General features: G+C 49.3%; 1 protein-coding gene across 6 annotated transcripts in view; it reads right to left on the minus strand.

The window, feature by feature from the left end:
* The window catches only part of SLC31A1 (solute carrier family 31 member 1), an 86,572-nt gene that overhangs the window by 65,636 nt on the left and 1,950 nt on the right, over positions 1-18,986 (minus strand). Inside the window, exon 2 of one of the 6 annotated variants that reach the window (XM_050926574.1) lies at positions 9,413-9,551. The exons of the other annotated variants lie outside the window; for them this stretch is intronic. The gene's annotated coding sequence lies outside the window, so the exon portion shown is untranslated. The remainder of the gene's footprint in view (positions 1-9,412; positions 9,552-18,986) is intronic. 6 annotated transcript variants of the gene reach the window in all.

Raw genomic sequence — 18,986 nt, forward strand, 5'->3', positions numbered from 1 at the left:
GATCCAGGGGGTTTGGATCTGTGTTCACCAGGGAATTGGTGAAGTCCCTCAAGGCTACCCAGGGAGGGGAAAGTTTTGGGGGGAAAGGGAGTGATCCAGACACTGAAAATTCTGGATGGTGGCAGTGATACCAGATCTAAGCTAGTAATTAAGCTTAGATGTGTCCATGCAGGTCCCCATATCTGTACCCTAAAGTTCAGAGTGGGGAAGGAACCTTGACAGACATAATGGTGCTTCTTGCACTGTGAACTCCCCTCTGTGCTCACCATCCCACCTATGGGGAGCAGTGCTAGCACACAGCTGCAGAGGGAACCTTTCTGATGTGGAGGGACCCTTAGAAAGCAGAGTGGAGGGGAAGCAGTTGGATTCTGCTTTCCAGAACATCTGTGGAGTTCACATTCTGCGGCTCCTTCCTGCTGCCACAACCCCCTCTCCTTGGAAGGGAAGCTCCGGATTCTACCTGATGACAAGTTTTTGGAGTGGGATTTCCCACACCATGGGTTTCTTCTACAAGAGGGAGCACTGAGGCCCAGATGCAGTTTTCACACACATGATACACTCATACATGATCCTCTCCTACCCTATCTGTATTACAAGCCTTGGAATACTGTAGATTTCCAGCCATTATAAAAATTCATTTTAAGCTTTTGAAGATCAACATGCTCCAGCTAGACCAATGACAAAACTGATTCAGTACTAAGCTCTAGACTTGCAAAGGGGAAAAACTGCCCCCAAAGCAAATATAAGATGCACAAACAAGATGGAAGGTGAGTTGAGAGATCTTTTAATATCACTTGCTTGGGAAGCTCTGCATAACTCACTTATCAGTGCTGTGGGCACCTGAACACATGAGAGAGGCAGTAAGCCACCCCATATCATCATGTGTTTTTATAACACTTTTATTGCCATGAGTTTAGGATGACAGCATAACTCACTAATGGATCTCCCACTTGTGAATACTTTTGCAAACAGCAACTACAGTCTTTATAGCTCCCTCACTTCCCCTTGTGTGGCATAAACGTGGAACAGAGGTGGCTCTGAACACTCGTTACAAACATGTCAAAGGGAATTTGAAGAGTATTTGCTTTGGATGTTTCACAAAGTCAGTCAAATCTCATTGGGTGTGGAAAAAGATGTGTTAACAGACTTCATTTGCAGACTTCTTGAAATTCTTCAGCTATTATTCTCCATGCATCTGAAGAAGTGGGTTTTTTACCCACGAAGGCTTATGCCCAAATAAATCTGATAGTCTTTAACATGCCACTGGACTCCTCGTTGTTTTTGTGGATACAGACTAACACAGCTACCCCTCTGATACTCAGCTAGGCTGGTCTCTGTAAAGATGCCAAGGTCCAAGCAGCAATGCAGCTTCTGCCAGCTTGAGAAAAGAGCACTTAAAGCAATTCCCTGCATACTGATACCCTATGGAGACATGGTGCTCCACTCCAAATCCCTTCAGAGCACACTGCTCTCTGATCTTCCTAGGCAGAGACTGGTGTAGGCTGGCAGCTGGAAGGGAGGGAAGCAGGGGCACTTGGAGGGGAAAAGCCAAACGGGAGGCAAAAAACAGAAAACCCAGAAGTACTATGCTCTAGAACAGGGGTAGGCAACCTACGGCACCTGTGCTGAAGGCAGCACGTGAGCTGATTTTCAGTGGCACTCACACTGTCCCGGTCCTGGCTCTGCATTTTAATTTAATTTTAAATGAAGCTTCTTAAACATTTTGAAAACCTTAGTTACTTTACATACAACAATAGGTTAGTTATATATTATAGACTTATAGAAAGAGACCTTCTAAAAATGTTAAAATGTATTACCGGCACACAAAACCTTAAATTACAGTGAATAAATGAAGACTCGGCACACCACTTCTGAAAGGTTGCCGACCCCTGCTCTAGAACATAAATGCTCTTGTCTTGGGGACTGAGGTTCCAGCCCTGATCAATGGCAAGGGTGAGGTCTGCAGATGAAGCAGCTGACCTTCCAAAAGGGATCAAGCGTTACGTTGACTACGCAATTACCATGATTAAAGCACACACCTAGAGATGCTTTATTGTCTGTGCTATAACTGCAGAACAGTTCGAGCTTCTGCTGCAGTCTCCTCACAGAAAACATGCAGTCTCCTTGCAAACAAAACAGAGCTCTGATCCCAAGTTCTGATGCTGGTGTACTGCATAGAATCATAGAAGATTAGGGTTGGAATAGACCTCAGGAAGTCACCTAGTTCAACCCTCTGACCAAAGCAGGACCACCACCAACTAAATCATCTCTGCCAGGGCTCTGTCAAGCTGGACCTTAAAAACTTCTAAGAATGGAGATTCCACCACCTCCCTAGGAAACCCATGCCAGTGCTTCACCACCCTCCGAGTGAAATAGTGTTTCCTAGTATCCAACCCAGACCTACCCCACTGCAACTTGAGACCATTGCTTCTTGTTCTGTCATCTGCCACCATTGAGAACAGCCTAGCTCCATCTTCTTGGAACCCCCCTTCAGGTAGTTGAAGGCTGCTATCAAATCCCCTCTCACTCATGTCTTCTGCAGACTAAACAAGCCCAGTTCCCTCAGTTTCTCCTCATAAATCATTTGCCCCAGCCCCCAGTTATTTTTGCTGCCCTCTCTTCAATTTGTCCTCATCCTTTCTGTAGTGGGGGGGACCAAAACTGGATGCTATACTCCAGGTGTGGCCTCACTAGTGCCAAATAGAGGGGAATAATCACTTCCCTCGATCTGCTGGCAATGCTCCTACTAATACAGCCCAATAGGCCGTTAGCCTTCTTGGCAACAAGGGCACACTGCTGACTCATATACAGCTTCTCATCCACTGTAATCCCCAGGTCTTTTCTGCAGAACTGCTGCTTAGCCAGTCAGTCCCCAGCCTGTAGCAGTGCATGGGATTCTTCCATCCCAAGTGCAGGACTCTGCGCTTGTCCTTGGTGAACCTCATCAGTTTTGCCAAGGGTGCTTTAATAAGATATTGAACAAAACCGGCCCCATGACCAACCCCTGGGGCACTCCACTTGATACTGGCTGCCAACTAGACATTGAGCTGTTGATCACTACCTGTTGGGCCCGACAATCTAGCCAGCTTTCTATCCACCTTATAGTCCATTCATCCAATCCATACTTTAACTTGCTGCAAGAATACTGTGGGAGACCGTATCAAAAGCTTTGCTAAAGTCAAGGAATAACACGTCCACCACTTTCCCCATATCCACAGAGCCAGTTATCTCATCACAGAAGGCAAGCTGGTTGGTCAGGCACGACTTGCCTTTGGTGAATCCATGTTAACTATTCCTGATCACCTTCCCCTTCTCCAAGTGGATTCCCTGAGGACCTGCTCCAGGATTGGCCAGGGACTGAGGTGAGGCTGACCGGTCCGTAGTTCCCTGGGTTCTCCTTCTTCCCTTTTTTAATGATGGGCACCATGTCTGCCTTTTTCCAATCGTCCATGACCTTCCCCAGTCAGCCTGAGTTTTCAAAGATAATGGCTAATAGCTCTGCAATCACATCAACCAAATCCCTCAGCACCCTGAGAGGCATTAGATCTGGACCTACAGACTTGTGCATGTCTAGCTTTTCTAAATAGTCCTTAAACAGCTCTTTCACCACTGTGGGCTGCTCACCTCCTCCCCATTCTGTGCTGCCCAGTGGCGCAGGCTGGGAGCTGACCTAGTCTGTGAAGACCAAGGCAAAAAAAGGGTTGAGTACTTCAGCTTTTTCTACATCATCTGCCTCTAAATTGCCTCCCCCATTCGGTAAGGGTCTCACACTTTCCCTGACCTTCTTGTACTAACACACCTGTAGAAACCCTTCTTGTTACCCTTCACTTCCCTGCAAGAACTTAAAGTTCGAGAAACATTTCTCAGTTTCTCTAATGCTTATATTTTAAAATGTTACCTTCTAGACATTTGTTCCCACTTTTCCTTATGCTATCTTTGGGTTCCTTCTTCTCACCACAAAAGCATCTAAATCAGGGGTCTCAAACTCAAATGACCACAAGGGCCACATGAGGTCTAGTGCACTGGCTCGAGAGTCACATCACTGACACCCCCACCTTCACTGCCCCCGTCCCCACTCCACCCCTTCCATGAGGCCCCGCCCCTGCCTCACCTCTTCCCTGCCCCTTTCCACTCCCTTCCCCAAAATCCCCACCCCAAGGCTGCCCGTTCCCTGTCACCAAGGAGTGCAGGAGGGGTGCAGGGTGTGGCAGGGGGCTCAGGGCAGAGAGTTGGTGTGTGAGGTGCAAGAGGGGTGAGGAGTGTGGCAGGGGGTCAGGGTGCAGCATGCAGCTGGTGGCTCAGGGCAGGGAGTTGGGGTGCAGGAGGGGTGCAGGATGCGGCAGGGGGCTCAGGGCAGGGAGTTGGGGTGCAGAAGGGGTGCAGGATGCGGCAGGGGGCTCAGGGCAAGGAGTCAGTGTGTGGGATGCAAAAGGGGTGAGGCAGGGGGTCAGGGTGCAGCGTGCAGCAGGTGACTCAGGGCAGGGACTTGGCTGCAGGAGGGGTGCGGGGTGCGGCAGGGGGCTCAGGGCAGGGAGTTGGGGTGCAGGAGGGGTGTGGGGTGCGGCAGGGAGCTCAGGGCAGGGAGTAGGGGTACTGGAGGGATGCGAGCTCCGGCCCAGCACCATTTACCTAGAGCAGCTCCAGAGTGGCAGTGGCACGCATCCCCTGGCCCCACGCTGCTCCGATCCAGGAAGCAGCCAGAACCACAGCCCCTGGGGAAGAGGGGGTGGGCACAGGGCCCCGCTGCTGCTCCTCCAGGTACCTCCCACAAAGCTCCCGTTGGCCGCGGTTCCCTGTTCCCGGCCAGTGGGAGCTGCGGGGGGTGGTACCTTGAAGTGCGGCAATGCAGGAGCCCTCTGCCTCCTCCCTCTTCCTCTCCAGCCTGAAGGGACGTGCTGCCAGCCACTTAAGGGTGCGGCGCGGAGCCACGGGGGGTAATCCCGCAGGCCGCTGTAGTTTACCCATCCCTGGCGGACTACACAGAAGAGCCCCACGGGCTGCGTGTTTGAGATCCCTGATCTAAATCATCCCCTCCAATTTCTGGCATTCCTCCTCTCATATCTGAATTCACTGTAACCTAGCCTCATTTGCAGACCGTACTAACTTTTCTTGCAATGACAGCGAACTAAATTTGGAACTCAAAGTTCTATTAATAGACTTTTCACACTGTGAGAGAACAGTCTTCTAGACTCCACTGCAGGAACACAAAACACGTTGTAGGTTCTTATCAACTTTTGGTTATGAATATTCTTACAAAAATGCATAAAATCCAGCTTTCAGGAGATATTGCCAAGATAGGTACAGAACCCAGAAGTCACCATACACAGTCCCTTGGTTTAGCCCAGGGGTCTCAAACATGTGGCCTGCGGGCCCTGCTGCCCGGCCTACCTCCAGGCCAGGAGTGGGCAAACTACACCCACGGGATTGCCCGCCTCGAGCCCTGTGCCGCTCCCTGGCATCACATCCCTGCGGCCAGGGTTGGGGGGGGCGGGGAGAAGGAGAGGGCTTGGTCTGTGTGTTGCCCTGGCTTCCAGCACCCCCCCCCCCCCCCCGCAGCTCCCTTTGGCCGGGAACAGGGAACTGCGGCAAATGGGTTCTTTGGGGGGAGGTACCAGAAGGATGCGGAGACCTGCATCCCCCTCCCCCAGGGGCCACAGGGACATGCTTCCAGCTACTTCTCGGAGCGGAGTGGAGCAGGGTCGGGGCTGGCAGCCTGCCCTGGCTCCGGTGTGCGCCGCTGTTACCCCAGAGCCCGAAGCCTTCCTGCGCCCCACCCCCAACTCCCTGCCTGCACCTCAACACCCTGCCCTGAGCCCCCTGCTGCATCCCATACCCCTTCTGCACCCCAATTTCCTGCCCTGAGCCCCCTGCCTGTACCCCAACCCCCTGCTGCACCCCAACCCTCTGCCCTGAGCCCCCTGCTGCATTCCACACTGCTCCTGCACCCCAACTCCTTGCCAAGCCCTGCTGCACTCCACACCACTCCTGCACCCCAGCTCCCTGCCCTGAGCCCCCTGCTGCACTCCACACCACTCCTGCACCCCAGCTCCCTGCCCTGAGCCCCCTGCTGCACTCCACACCACTCCTGCACCCCAGCTCCCTGCTGCACTCCACACCACTCCTGCACCCCAGCTCCCTGCTGCACTCCACACCACTCCTGCACCCCAGCTCCCTGCCCTGAGCCCCCTGCTGCACTCCACACCACTCCTGCACCCCAGCTCCCTGCCCTGAGCCCCCTGCTGCACTCCACACCCCTTCTGCACCCTGAGCCCCCTGGCTGCATCCCAACTCCCTGCTCTGAGCCCCCGCCACACCCCTCATGCACCCTCTGGGGACAGGGAGGGAGTGGAGTTGGGGTGGGGACTTCAGGAAAGGGGTTGGAATAGGGGCAGGGAAGGGGTGGGAAGAGGCAAGCCTCATGGAAGGGGTAGAGTGGGGGCAGGGCCGGCGGCAGCAAGGGGGTGTGTGTCAGTGATGCGGCCTTGGGCCAATGAACTAGCCCTCTTGTGGTCATTTGAGTTTGAGACCCCTGGTTTAGCCCGGAAGGGTATATCTGCACTGCAATTAAAAATCCACAGTTGGCCCGTGCCAACTGACTTGGGGGCTCAGGCTATGGGACTGTTTGATTGCAATGTAAACATTCTGGCTCAGGCTGGAACCCAGGCTCTAGGATCCAGTGAGGAGGGAGGATCCCAGAGCTCAAGCTGCAGCCTGAGCCCGAATGTCTACACAGTAATACTCCTGGGGGAATTCTGCATGAAAAAGTGTAAAATTCTGCACACGATATTTTAAAATTCTACATATTTTATTAATCAAAACAACAAAATATAATCACAACAATTTCAATTATTATGGTAATTTATTTCAAAATACCTGCCAGCAAGTATGTCTGTAATAAAACAGACAAAAAATAAGATCCAAGAAATGTTTTTAATAAATAAATTCCTTCCTACACATATTAATACAGAACTCTGAATAACAATTCATTTAAACTTCAATACAGAAATCTATTTCCCACACCCCTCATAAGCAGTGAGAAGGCTTGAGGGAGTCAGGGGTAATGGAGGAGCGGAGGGAGAGCGAAGTAATTGCTCGGAAGCAGTCTGAGAGTGAACCTGGAGGATTGTTGGGAGTGGCTGGGAGATGTATGGAACAGGTTTTTTTGGAGGGATTGTTAGGGAATTGGAGAGCTTCCCCCATGCAGACCCTGGCTGATCTACAGTCTCTCCCATTCAGTCAGACACATCTATCCCTGTACCTGTGTATCCTTGCACTCCCCTTCCCCTGTCCCTATGTGACCCTGCTCCACCATTCCCATTCAGTCCCTGGCTCAATACTATCACCCCACTAGCCCCTGTGCCCCCACCCCAGTCTGTCCCATCCCCCACTAGCCCTTCTGAACTCCAGTCTGTGTCACTCCCCAGCAGCCCCATGTGCCCCACGCTATCCCCCCATATCCCATGCCTCCTCACGTGGCTCTGCAGGTAGGGTGCCGTGAAGAATGCAGTCACTGTCCCCTCCCTATCTATGGCTGTCTACCCTCTGTTCTGGTACCACAGCAGCCCCTGGTGGGCAAAAGGTGTAATTGCAGCACCTTGCTGGTAGAATCTATTTTCTGTGGGGGGAGGAGGGGAATTCTGCAGAGAACATGAATTCTGCACAGGCACAGTGATACCGAATTACCCTAGGATTAAACTAAACAGTCCGTTAGACCGAGCCCTGAATCAGTCAGCATGGGCTAGCCAGGAATGACTAACTGCAACATAGACATACTCATAGACCACACTCTAAAGAAAAGTTACAATTTACTACTGGCTTAAGATCAATATACTGGTATAGTACATGAGTCAAGTTTTTAAATACAACTAGCAGCAAAATCTCACCGTAAAATCTTTCTGACCCAGGAATCGCAAGCTCAGTGGGAATTAAAGAATAAGAAAATCAGACTGGCATAATAAAGTGCAATTAATTCCCTGATTTGCTACTTCAGCCCTGGAAGTACTGTGCAGCAGCTCGCTGTTCTATTCCCACTCTTATTCTGATATGCAGTAGGGGAGGGCTCACCAAATATAAAAAGAGTGGCAACTCGCCCTGCCATCAGAACAGAGAACAGCACTACCAACAGTCCTTATCATCACTACACATTGGCTTGAACTCCTGACAAACAGCTATCTGCTCACTGCCAACAAAGTAGGAGTGAGACTTTACCTGATGGGAACACTGGCTCGGAGTCTTCTCTACATTTGTTAATATCTTTCAGTAACGGACAGATAGTTATCCCAAACACAAACATGCAGTCAGGTTAAGACAATACAGTGAAGCTTCCTTAGTACGATTCCTCTTTAGCCCCCCTACTCTGCAATTTTTAACTGAATTTGTAATCAGCTAGTCACATGGCTGGCTTCAAGCACTGTTTCTGTCCACACAATGTTTAAACTTTGCTAGTAGTTGTGGCTACTAACCGTGCAGCTGGGGTCACTCAGTTAATAGGGGACACACAAGCAATCCCAGCTGAGGCATCAGGAGATAACTGACAAGATTTCTCAGGAATGCACTGATACAACACAGACCACATGGTAGGTAGTGAGGTGCAGGCAGGGTTGAAATAACAGAAAAGCTGCTATGTGGACACAAATTGAGTCACACAACTTTTAACTGATTGATGTGGCCATGCCTATAACTAACTAGGAAAATCACAGTTGTAACGTTAGTGTGAAAAGGTCTTTCATGTCAAGGGATAATTCTCTTAACTATGATTCAGAGCAGCTTTCTGTCTCCAGACAGTCAACTGGCTGAGTTATGGAGGTAGCCATCTCCCTTCAAAGAACAGAACAGGACACTGCAGCTGGGAAGTCCTGACCTTCAAGTTATTTCTTTGACTCGCAACTTCCCTTGGTCTAATCCTATGAAGTGCTGAGTACCCTCAACTCCCACGAACTTCAATGGGAGTGGAAGGCCCTCTGCACTTTACGGAATTGGGCCCTTAATCTATACGTCCCATACTCTGTTGCCATTACATTAGAGGACTATCACAGTGAGCAGATAAGGATTTCAAGAAAGAGTGTTTTATGGGAAGCACAGGCTCACCAATGGTATCACATAAATAACAGTAACTAAAGTTCTCCAATTAACATCTTTAAAATGCTAAGAAGTCCTGCAGCGAGGTCTCCTTTGTTTCCAGCTCCTAAAAACAGCATGAAAACAAACTACAAAAACATTAAATTATTTCCTAATATTTTTCCATATAAGCAAGTGCTGTAGTTGATACAGAGAAGTTATTCAACTGCCAGTGAGAGCAGAGGGAAGCCAAGCAATTATGAATGGAAGAGGAGGACATAGAAAAGACTCCAGCATTTCTGCAGTGATGGTCATATCCCTGATCTTAGAGAAAGACATTGAAAATGATACTCACAGAGGCACAGAGAAAAGATGGTGGGTTATGGAGTTTTTTCCCCTGACTCAAGTGCACTTATATCCTCAATTCCACACTCACTTCCAAGTGGGGCAGCTCGGTTCCAAGGACCAATGAGTTAAAGGCTCTTACAATTAATCTGCAGTGTAAAAAAACCAAAAAAAACCCACAGCTTTATCCCATTAGGATAACTAGTTTCATTACCCTTTGCACAGGCAGATTCTGGCTTTCAGCTAAGCAAAAGGGCAATGAAGCATCAGTGGATTAAATGAGAGAAAAAAATGGGAAAGTTCCCAGAAATGGAGATCAAGGCAAGAAATGGTGGAGTAGGTTTGATTTTTCACAAAGAAGCAACATAAACTGGCTCTGCTTATCAGCCCCTGAAAAACTAGCTGAGGTGGCTTCCGGGAGCTTCTCCCTAGCAGATGATCAAGTCACCCCATGGAGCAGCTTGCTGGGAAGCATCACCCGGGCAGCTCGACTCCAGGTGTGTAAGCAGGTTCCTGGCAAGCTTTGAATTGACCAGGGAAGTGTAAAGGAGTATGATACTTCTCTTTTTGGGGTGGAGTCTTTATGCAGAATAAGGAAAGCCTGAAATGGGGAGATTTTGTTTGATTTTACTTTCAGAATATCAAGTCTTGTCTTCCTTCTCCTCTTTTGCTGAAGGTCTGCTCGGAAGAAAAGCTCACCGGCCTGGGGGTTCTCTTGGCCTCAGTCCTGAAGGTGCCTCTGCATGGACACAGGTATGGTATACTGCAGAAGGGATCTACTCACTCACAGAATTGGGCCCTTCACCCTTAATTGAAGATGCTGAGAAGAGGGGTTAAAGATCTTTAACAGAGATCTGCATTAGATAGATGTTAAAGAACAAGTTTAAGAGTTTCTTCCCCTCTCAAGTGTTCCAGTTTCACTTGTTTGGTAGCTGTGAAGCCATGTGTCAGTTTTCCAGGTGTCCATAGAGTCTACTAGCAAGAACAGGTTTAAGTCATCACTAAGGAAGGATTCTAAGGGAATTCCTTTCACTAAACAGAACTGTCTTGCAGATATGATTTATTACTGTAAGTCTGCTTTGGCCTGGGGAAATATTTCTACTTTCTAGCCCACTTAACAAGTTGCTGTAGCCACACACCGGACAGGAGAAACATTTCATGAGCTTCCAATAAGCAGCAAAACCATGTGGCCCTCACAAATAGCTGAACTCCAAAGGAGACTAAAATATAATCAGGAGGCTACGACAGTCAGTGGTTTTATTGTCCTTAATCTTCCTATTTTACTCCTGGGGGGATACAGCATCTCTGTCCCCTGCAGAATTTTTTTTTCTCCACAGAAAATACGTTCTGCCGGAGATGTGCTGCAATTACGCATTTCGCCCACCAGGGGTGCTGTGGCCCCAGAACAGAGAGCAGCCACTCCTAGGCGAGAGCAGCCAGCTGCAGATAGGGAGAAGAGGCTGCATTCCTCACAGCACCCTGCCAATGAGAGCAGGTGAGGAGGCATGGAATATGTGTGAGGGGGGATAGACAGCATGTGGCACATGGGGTGGCTGGAGAGGGTCATGGACTGGGGTTCAGAAAAGCTAGTGGAGGGGGACAGACTGGGATAGGGACTGAATGGGAGTAGGGGTGCAGGGCCAGATGGGGATGGAAGGTACAGGGACACATGGGGAGGGCTGGCTGATTGAGGGTGCAGGGACACGTGGGGATGGGGTGTAGGGACATGAGAATGGGGGCAGGGGCAGTAGCAGAGTGGGACTACAGGGAACAGGACCAGATGTGCCTGACTGAATGGGAAAGGCTGTGTCAGCCAGGGTCTGCATGGGGGATGCTTCCGAATAATCCCCTCGTCCTCCCCAAAAAAGTCCCATGCTTTTCCCACCCACACCCAACAACCCTCCAGTTTCACTCCCATGTTTTTTCCCAGCAATTACTTCCCTCTCCCTCAGCTCCTCCATTACCCCTGACTGCCCCAAGTCTTTGCACTGCTTCTAACGAGGGTAGAAAATACATTTCTGTATTCTAGTTTAAACTGAAAGTTCTGTATTAATATACTTAGGAAGGAACCTATTTGACAATGAACATTTCCTGAATCTTTTTTATTGTCTGTATTGTTACAGACATTCTTGCTGACAGGTATTTTGAAATAAATTTCCAAAATAACTGAAACTAGCATGCTTATATTGTGGTATTTTGACTAATAAAATATGCAGAATTTTTAAAATATTGTGCACAGAATTCTTAATTTTTTGGCACAGAATTCCCCCAGGAGTACTATTTGTTGGGGCAAGGGGAAGAGAGATATCTGCTTGTTCCAAACATCTGTGTGTTCATCACATGAAATATCTGTTTATCCTAGGTTTGTGCAGAAAGGTGGTAACAGCCAGCTATGTGAAATATGCAGATATGGAGGCAGTGAACATTTAGAGGTAGAGTTTGCACATCAACTCCAGTGTCCCCTTAGTATTTTTCTATTAAATTAATTTTTAAAGTCTAATTTAAACTTCATAAAGAGTTTCAGAAGATTATTCATGACAAACAGGATTACAGGCACGCTAATATGGCTTTAAGATACATACGTAATTTTGAATGAAAAAATAATTATAATGGCTTGATCAGTTGCCTCCGGGCCTGAAGTAAATTTAAATCAAATTGTTTCAAAGTGAATGTAACGAATGTGTCTGAATAGACTTTCATCCATCTCAAGCCACCAAGTTATAGTGCTCCCATAAAGTTGTTTGGGGATTATTCATGTTAGAGAAAGCATGACGTAATAGTTATACCATGGGACTGGCAGCACGAACCTGATTGTGTCACTTATCCCCTTTTTACAGATAGCCTAATACTTGTGTGTGTCCTCAAATGAAAGATGTCCTAGGAGGAAATGCTTTATTAATAGTACTGAAGATGCTGTGCTTTAGCTCCCTACACTGCTTCATCAGTATCTCATATACAGGACCTCCTCACTTAAAGTCATCCCGGTTAAGGCTGTTTTGTCCGTTGTTATGTTGCTGATCAATTAGAGAACATGATCACGTAAAGTTGTGCAATACTCCCTTCTAAAGTCATTTGGCAGCTGCCTGCTTTGTCCACTGCTTGCAAGAAGAGCAGCCCGTTGCAGCTAGCTGGTGTGGACTTGGAACCAGGGTGGACCTGCAGCCCCCCATCAGCTCCCCACTCCCCTAAGTTCCCTGTGCAGCAGCTGCCCAGCAGGCTAGCAATTGCCAGCAGTTCAGCTGTCCCTCCCCTGCTGCCATGTGCTGCTCTTGCCCTCTGCCTTGGAGCTGCTCCTAGAGACTCCTGCTTGCTGGGGGGTGAGGGGGGGAAGGGAGGAAGAGGAGGGCTAATGTCAGGGTGCCCCCCTCCCCCCTGCTCCTGCACCCCGCTTACCCCATCTTCCATAGAACAGGGACACAGGAGGGAGGGAGCTTCCAGGCAGCAGCTGTGGCTCAGCTTGCTGATCTAATTAACAAGGCAATGTACTTAAAGGGGCTAGGCTTGTGAAGAGGTGTGATTTCTGACTGACAGCTCTGTTCCCCTAGTGTAGACACACTTATACTGGTAAAACTGTGTCTTTGTTGATATACTTGATTTTGCTGGAAGGGAGAGTGGGGGGGGAGCCACTGGGATAAACTATACTGGCAAAAAGCACAATTTTGCCAGTATCAGCTGCATTCACACTAGAAGCCACAGGCACTGACTTTTGTTGGCGCCGGTGGGTGCTCGCACCCCCCCCGTCTCAACTTGACTCCCCTTGCCCCAAAGTCTCTGCCCAAACTCCACTCCTCGCTACCCCTATTGGACTCTCCCCAAATCCCTGCCTCCTCCCCCAAGCGCACCATGTTCCCCCTCTTCCTCCCTCCCCGGCAAGCTTGGGAGGGAGCGGGGGAGAAGCAGGAGGTGGTGGTGCACTCAGGGAAGGAGGTGGAGGCAGAGCAGAGGTGAGCTGGGACAGTGGGGGCATAGCAGGGAGCTGCCCACCAATTTTTCCCCATGGGTGCTCCTACCCCGGAGCATCCACAGAGTCGGCGCCTATGCTAGCAGCACTTTGCCAGTATAATATACCAGTACAGGGATACCAGAAGCATGCTTCTAGTGTAGACATGGTCTTAGTTTCACTGAAAATCAATGGAATTTAGCTTAAGAGGCTTCACTGTAAAAGAGGTGTGTTTTTACTAACTCTATATGGAATCCTAGCAGAGACAAGACTGTAGTTTTTACCTCAATGTAGCTGGGTGGGGTGGTACAGTGTTGACCTTCAAAATAAAATGTGCCTGTTGCCTTGTCTTCACTAGGATTTTTCATTGAGATAGGGGTTGTGGTATGTGTTTTGTCTGCAGTGAAGATACAGCTTTTATTTGTCTGTAAAAGATTCAAATGCAATATTCTCCAGGGAAACCAGATTACTACTCAGCATTTCTCCCTGCCCCTAATCTCACAGGAACCTACAGTTACACTGGCCTACTGTCTGGATCTTCATCTCTAGTTCTGGATCACTAAAAAAAGAAACTTTAATCCAATGTCAGTTCAGGCCCACATGTTTGATGATTAAAAAGGATGAATATAAACAAACAACACAAGTACGCAGGGACAAAATTAAAAAAGCCAAGCCACAAAACGAGTTCAAACTAGCTAGGGACATAAAGGGAAACAAGAAAACATTCTACAAATACATTCAAAACAAGAGGACGACCAAGGACAGAGTAGGCCCATTACTCAATGAGGAAGGAAAGACAATAACAGAAAATGTGGAAATGGCAGAGGTGCTAATGACTTATTTGTTTCAGTTTTCACCAAGGAGACTGGTGGCGATTGGATGTCTAACATAGTGAATACCAATGAAAATGAGGTAGAATCAAAGTCTAAAATAGGGAAAGAACAAGTCAAAAATTACTTAGGCCATGTCTACATCTAAAATTTTGCAGCGCTGGTTGTTACAGCTGTATTAGTACAGCTGTATAGGGCCAGCGCTGCACAGTGGCCACACTTACAGCAACCAGCGCTGCAAGTGGTGTTAGATGTGGCCACACTGCAGCGCTGTTGGGCGGCTTCAAGGGGTTTTGGGGAAGGCGAGAGCAAACCGGGGAAGGAGACCAGCTTCGCCGCGGTTTGCTCTCGCGTTCCGCGAACCACCCTGCAAACCGCAGGGAAGGAGACCTGCTTGCTCGGGGGTTCGGCGAACGCGAGAGCAAACCGGGGAAGGAGACCAGCTTCGCCGCGGTTTGCTCTCGCGTTCCGCGAACCACCCTGCAAACCGCAGGGAAGGAGACCTGCTTGCTCGGGGGTTCGGCGAACGCGAGAGCAAACCGGGGAAGGAGACCAGCTTCGCCGCGGTTTGCTCTCGCGTTCCGCGAACCACCCTGCAAACCGCAGGGAAGGAGACCTGCTTGTTCGGGGAACGCGAGAGCAAACCGCGGCGAAGCTGGTCTCCTTCCCCGGTTTGCTCTCGCCTTCCCGGAACCACCCAGCAAACCTCAGGGAAGGAGACCTGCTTGCTCGGGGTTCGGGGAACGCGAGAGCAAGCCGGGGAAGGAGACCAGCTTCGCTGCGGTTTGCTCTCGCGTTCCGCGAACCACCCTGCAAACCGCAGGGAAGGAGACCTGCTTGTTCGGGGAACGCGAGAGCAAACCGCGGCGAAGCTGGTCTCCTTCCCCGGTTTGCTCTCGCCTTCCCGGAACCACCCAGCAAACCTCAGGGAAGGAGACCTGCTTGCTCGGGGTTCGGGGAACGCGAGAGCAAGCCGGGGAAGGAGACCAGCTTGATTACCGGAGGCTTCCTCAGGTATGCTGGGATACCTGCTTATTCCACGGAGGTCAAGAAAAGCGCTGGTAAGTGACTATACTTGATTACCAGCGCTGGATCACCAGCGCTGGATCCTCTACACCCGAGACAAAACGGGAGTACGGCCAGCGCTGCAAACAGGGAGTTGCAGCGCTGGTGGTGCCCTGCAGATGTGTACACCTCCTAAGTTGCAGCGCTGTAACTCCCTCACCAGCGCTGCAACTTTCTGATGTAGACAAGCCCTTAGACAGGTTAGATATCTGCAAATCACCAAGGTCTGATGAAATGCATCCTAGAACACTCAAGGAGATGACTGAGGAGATATCTGAGCCATTAGCAATTATCTTTGAAAAGTCATGAAAGACAGAAGACATTCTAGAAGACTGGAAAAGGGCAAATACAGTGCCCATCTATAAAAAGGGAAATAAGGAACACCTGGGGAATTACAGACCAGTTAGCTTAACTTCTGTACCTGGAAAGATAATAGAGCAAATAATCAAGCAATCATTTTGCAAACATCTAGAAGATAATAAGGTGATAAATAACAGCATGGATTTATCAAGAACAAATAATGTCAAACCAACCTGATAGCTTCCTTTGACAGGGTAACAAGCCTTGTGAATAGGGGGGAAGTGATAGATATGGTATATTTTGACTTTAGTAAGGCTGTTGATACTCTCTCTCATGACCTTCTCATAAACAAACTAGGGAAATATAACCTAGATGAAGCTACTGTAAGGGGAGTGCACAACTGCTTGGAAAATTGTTCCCAGAAAGTAGTTATCAATGGTTCACAGTCCTGCTCGAAGGGCATAACAAGTGAGGTCCCTCAGGGATCGGTTCTGGGTCCGGTTCTGTTCAATATCTTCATCAATGATTTAGATAATGGCATAGAAAGTACACTTATAAAGTTTGTGGACAATACCAAGCTGGGAGGAGTTGCAAGTGCTTTGGAGGATAGGATTAAAATTCAAAATGATTCAAACTGGAGAAGTGGTCTGAAGTAAATAGGATGAAATTCAATAAGGACAAATGCAAAGTACTACATGTAGGAAGGAACAATCTGTTGCACACGTACAAAATGGGAAATGACTACCTAGGAAGGAGTACTGCGGAAAGAGATCTGGGGGTCATAGTGGATCACAAGCTCAATATGAGACAACAGTGTAATGCTGTTGCAAAAAAAGTAAACATCATTTTGGAATGTATTAGCAGGAGTGTTGTAAGCAAGACATAAGAAGTAATTCTTCCACTCTACTCCATGCTGATTAGGCCTCAACTGGAGTATTGTGTCTAGTTCTGGGCACCACATTTCAGGAAAGACATGGACAAATTGGAGAAAATCCAGAGAAGAGCAACAAAAAATATTAAAGGTTTAGAAAACACGATCAATGAGGGAAGATCGAAAAAATTGGGTTTGTTTAGTTTGGAGAAGAGAAGACTGAGGCAGGACATGATAACAGTTTTCAAGTACATAAAAGGTTGTTACAAGGAGGAAGAAGAAAACTTGTTCCTCTTAACCTCCGAGGATAGGACAAAAAGCAATGGGCTTAAATTGCAGCACGGGTGATTTATGTTGGACATTAGGAAAAACTTCCTGTCAGAGTGGTTAAGCACTGGAATAAATTGCTTAAGAAGGTGGTGGAATCTCCATCACTGGGAATTTTTAAGAGCAGAATGGACAAACACCTGTCAGGGATGGTCTAGATCAGAGGTCGGCAACCTATGGCATATGTGCCAAAGGTGGCACGCAAGCCGATTTATGACAGCACGCGGGGCAGTCTGAGCTGCTCAGCCTGTCGCCACTCTGGGGTTCCCGCTGCTGGCTCCTTGCCAGCCAGGGTCCTCCCCACCGCAGCCCCACTCAGCACCCACTGGCCTGGGGGAAGGAAACCCAGGATGGCGGTGGGCTGAGACCCTAGCTGGCAGGAGCTGCTCTGGGGTTCCCGCTGCTGGCCCCTTGCCAACCGGGGTCCCACTAAGCACCCGCTGCTGGCCTGGGGGAAGGAACCCCAGGCTGAGGCCCCAGCTGGCAAGAAGCTGGTGGTGGAAAACCCAGGGAGGGTTTTCCTCAGCCCGCCGCGCTCTGGGGTTTCCGCTGCTGGCCTCTTGCCAGACGGAGTCCCCCTACGCCACAGCCCCACTCAGCACCTGCTGGTGGTCTGGCAGGAACCGGTGAGGCAGCAGGCTGAGCTGCTCAGCCCGCCGCGCTCTGGGGTTTCCGCTGCTGGCCCCTTGCCAGCCAGGGTCCCCTCCGCAGCCCCACTCACCTTGCTTCCAGTTGGAGTTCCAGTGCAGGCCCCCTGCCAGACAGGGTCCAGGCTTCCAGCCCTGCTCAGCCCTACCAGCCGCCAGCTCCACTCACCTCAACTGCCAGTCTGGGGTTCCAGTCACTGATCTCCTGCTAGCCGGTTATCAACTTATAAAACTCAGCCTGTGTGCAGCTTAAAGTATCTAAATAGGTGCCACCAGACACTGGAAAACTCAGTAAGGAAAAGCAAGGGCAAGGATCACACTAAACTAATAAGATCTGCGTTTTAATTTAATTTTAAATAAAGCTTCTGAAACATTTTGAAAACCTTGTTTACTTTACATATAACAGTAGTTTGGTTATATATTATAGACTTATAGAGAGACCTTCTAAAAAACATTCAAATGTATTACCGGCATGCAAAGCCTTAAATAAGCGTGTATACATGAAGACTTGACACACCACTGCTGAAAGGTTGCTGGCCCCTGGTCTAGATAATACTTGGTCCTGCCTTGAGTGCAGGGGACTGGATTAGATGACCTCTCAATTTCCCATCCAGTTCTATGATCTGATTGATCATAAACTGCGAAGAGTAAAAACTAGAACAGGGGTGGGCAACCTTTTTGGCCTAAGGGCCACATCGGCGTTGCGAAACAATGGAGGGCTCGGTAGGGAAGGCTGTGCCTCCCGAAACAGCCTGGCCCCCGCCCCCTATCAGCCCCCTCCCACTTCTCACCGCCTCACTGCCCCCCTTAGAACCTCCGACCCATCCAACCCCCCACCTGCTCTTTGTCCCCTGACCACTCCACCCTGGGACCCCCACCCCTAACTGCCTCCCGGGATCCCACCCCCATCCAACCCCCCCGCTCCATGTCCTCTGACTGCCCTGACCCTATCCACACCCCAGACAGTCCCCTCAGGACTGCCACACCTATCCAACGCCTCCATGTTCCCCGTCCCTGACTGCTCCCCCAGAATCTTCGTCTCATCCAACCACCCCCTGCTCCCTGCCGCTGGGACTCCCTGCCCCTTATCCACCCCACCCCCCACCATGCTGTTCAGAGCAGTAGGAGCTCGCAGCCCTGACAGCTGGCCAGAGCCAGCCATGCTGCCCGTGCTGCCCAGCAGGAGCGTTGGTGGCATGGCGCACTGAGGTTGTGGGGATGGGGAACAGCAGAGGAGAGGAGCTGGGAGCTCAGGGGCTGGGTAGGACAGTTCCACGGGCCATTGTTTGCCCAACTCTGAACTAGAACTACTAGTATAAAGCATTTGACGCTAAGTACAGCAACTTACAAGTTATCAGACCTTAGACTCACACTATTCTAATTTTTCTTATTATTTTTCCTTCCCTCATACTTCAGTTCCATTGCAGTTTCAATGTCACCTAAGCTCTGGTCTGCTATAGCTAAGGGCCAAAACTACAGCCACTTAAATGCAGACAAGAATCTCTACTTTTCAAGGGTAAAAAAAGCATTCTTTTCAGAGGCAGAATCTGCTAAAATCATCATGAAAAGTCTTGCAACAACTTCTTTGCTGGCAGGGCCGGTAC

The sequence above is a fragment of the Gopherus flavomarginatus genome, chromosome 17 (assembly GCF_025201925.1).
Source record: "Gopherus flavomarginatus isolate rGopFla2 chromosome 17, rGopFla2.mat.asm, whole genome shotgun sequence".
Taxonomy (NCBI): domain Eukaryota; kingdom Metazoa; phylum Chordata; order Testudines; family Testudinidae; genus Gopherus; species Gopherus flavomarginatus.